General features: G+C 37.8%; 1 protein-coding gene across 3 annotated transcripts in view; it reads left to right on the top strand.

The window, feature by feature from the left end:
- Positions 1-2587, top strand: part of Armc4 (armadillo repeat containing 4) — a 208388-nt gene that overhangs the window by 28263 nt on the left and 177538 nt on the right. The gene's annotated exons all lie outside the window — the stretch shown is intronic.

Genomic DNA, 2587 nt, shown 5'->3' with positions numbered 1-2587 from the left:
ATATATATAGTTTTGCCTCTATGTTTCTTCCAAATAAGAGTATTGAGCACAGGGGCAGTTCTTATTGCCCTGAGGTTTCCAGACTAATCCTCATGGACTATCGGAGCTTCATAGGACCATTTCTCCTGGCTGGACAGGAGAAGATGGGCATGACTGATGCACATATTGATAGTTGCCAGAATTTTATGGTTTGTGGTCTGGTAGGATAGAAAGAGCATGGATTTTTGATGCTAGGCTTAGATTACACTTGAAGTGTATCACTTTCTAGCAGGGTGGCTGTTGAAAAGGTATGATTTTAGGTTGTAATTGTCTCAGCCTATAGAACAAAATAAATGATACCTGTTCTTTAGGATTATTTTAAAGTTTGAGAAAACACATTTGAGAAATGAGCCATCGTATTTGATACATTTGTAGATGCTTAAAATGCAAACAAACCCATTTTGACCTACTTCATGCTTTTTTGTGCTTTTCCACATCTTTGGTCAAATCAGCCAAGGGCATTTTCTGTTACTTTGCATATTTTAAGACATTTATGTGACTTCTAGACCACAAAAGGGTATTTTTCCATACTTTGAAGGTGGTCTCATGGTCTCACACAAAATAGCCTGTGTGCACGCTTCAAAAATTTTGCAAAGGGCTTCCATATGGGCGCACAGTCTTGTAGGCCTAAGAGAGCTGAAGAAGTTTCTGCTGAAAGGAAACTGTGCTCCCTCCAAGGAAAGGACTTCCACTGGAATATACAGCCTATTCTCCTGCTTTCCAAAAAAAAAAAAAAAAAAAATTGGTAAAGAACTGGGAAAAATGGGAACAATCATTCTAATTCTCCTTGAAAATTCAAGTTTCATCAGTATCATAAGTGGTTTGGAGGACTCCTGATGTCGTGGGAAGCAGGAAGAGGAAGTGTGGATGGCAGAGTCAAAGGCAAGAGTGGGCATTTCCAGAACCAGTGCAGGACTGAGCAGGGGAGAGGCTCACAGGATGACTGCTCAGCACTGTGTGAGATGCTCCCAGGCCCTATGTATTTCTTTGCTGGCCACACAAATCATTTCTGCAAAAAATTAATATTTCATTACATGGTATACTTTCTATAAATCCTATTAGTGGTGTTCCAAGTCATAAGCAACTTTGGAAGCCAATTACTTCTTCCATTTGAAATTTGGACCTGTGGTTCCTGATGTTAACCTATAATTCACATAACCTCACCAGTCATGCTAGGAAATCTGCATGTCACATTGGTCTCTATTATTATTCATTCTTTCTGATGAATTTAACAAAAGACAGAGATGTGAATGTGTGCTGTAGTTATTCCATTGTGAATGAATCACTGACCTGAAATCTGAAATTAGCAACATTCATCTGATTTTCTTAATTTGACTTCAGTGTGGCTAAATCAAAATGTAAGCAGATAAAATATTCTTATGTTTATATCTGACTTCAAAAGGTATCACGAATTCATAGTAAACTAAACAGCACAATACTAGCATAGCAGTGGACATACTGCCCAACGAAACAGCTGGAGAGAGCCCAAAAGTTATTCCATGGAACTGTTGAATGACTGGTGCTTGACGGGGATGCTAAAGACATGTGATGTCTTTAATAACTCATATTGCCAAAACTGGATATCCACATACAGAAAATGAAATTGGACTCATACACAAAAACCAAGTAAAATAGATTAAAGTCTTAAACATAACACCTGAAATTAGTAAATCTACTAGAAGAGAATAGCCCCAGGACAAAGGTTCAGGCAAAGATTGTTTTCAATATGACAGCAAGGCAAGAGAAGCTTGAGAATAAATTAGGTTGAAAACTTCTACACAACAAGTGAGACAACAGAGTGAAGAGACAGCCACCAATCAGGAAAACAGGTGCAAGTCATAGATCTGATGAGGGGCTGCTGTTCAAAATACACAAGGAACTTAGCAGCAAGAAAAAAATGAATCCCATTTAAAAGTGACAAGAGGACCTAAAAAGACGTGCTCAAAAGAAGACATACAAGATACAAGTGGTTAATGAATGTATGGAAATGACTCTCACTTTCACTAATCATCAGTGAAGTATGGTCTATACCACAGTGAGATGTTGCTTTGCTCCTGTTACAATGGATGCAGTTGAAACGTTGAAAATGACAAGTGCACCGAGAGTGTGGAGAAAGGGGAATCACTGTGTGCTGTTGGTGGGCATTATTAAGGAAACATAGCTAATATAGAAAATAATATAGGGGCTAGGGAAATGGCTCAGTAGAATAAGTGCTTCCCTGGCAAGCACAAGGATCTGAGTTCAATTCCCGGGAGAGAGAATTGAAGAGAGAGAGAGAGAGAGAGAGAGAGAGAGAGAGAGAGAGAGAAAGAGAAAAGGAAAAAAAAATAAGCATATACACAGGATGGCTTCAATAATTTCTCCCACTCTATTGAGAGGCACAAGTAATGCTTAATTATTTTCTCTTCTCTTGTTTAATTTCTTACAACTTTTTTTATTTTACCAATTTTGCATGCTAAACTGTGATAATCTAAGCAACTAATGTAAAGACAAAATTGTGCAACAGAACAACCTTTGTTGAATTCCTATAATTTTGTTTAGGAAAATT

This window comes from Octodon degus, unplaced genomic scaffold (assembly GCF_000260255.1).
Source record: "Octodon degus isolate 3935 unplaced genomic scaffold, OctDeg1.0 scaffold00144, whole genome shotgun sequence".
Classification (NCBI taxonomy): domain Eukaryota; kingdom Metazoa; phylum Chordata; class Mammalia; order Rodentia; family Octodontidae; genus Octodon; species Octodon degus.
The sequence above is the reverse complement of the archived record's forward strand: the minus strand, read 5'-3'. Positions and strand labels throughout refer to the sequence as shown.